This window comes from Rhagoletis zephyria, unplaced genomic scaffold, assembly GCF_001687245.7.
Source record: "Rhagoletis zephyria isolate East Lansing unplaced genomic scaffold, Rhagoletis_zephyria_1.1 Rzeph_scaffold_01647, whole genome shotgun sequence".
In the NCBI taxonomy this organism is placed as follows: Eukaryota; Metazoa; Arthropoda; class Insecta; order Diptera; family Tephritidae; genus Rhagoletis; species Rhagoletis zephyria.
The window spans coordinates 32,419-32,648 of NW_016158731.1; positions in this window are offsets into that span (position 1 = coordinate 32,419).

Sequence of the window (230 nt, forward strand, 5' to 3'; positions counted from 1 at the left end):
AATCCACACACAATCATGAACTACCACCAATTGATTTTATTAAAAAAATTTTAATTACGAATGCGTAAAAACACGGTGCAAAAAACTAAACGCCTGCGCACAGCTGGAATACGAGAAATATTTGAAGAAAGAGTGTAGAAATGATCCATAACTTGCAAAACATGTTTCGTTTCCACAAAAATAAAGCGAACACTATTAAATTGAAGAAACAGTCCATGTCCAAAAACCCC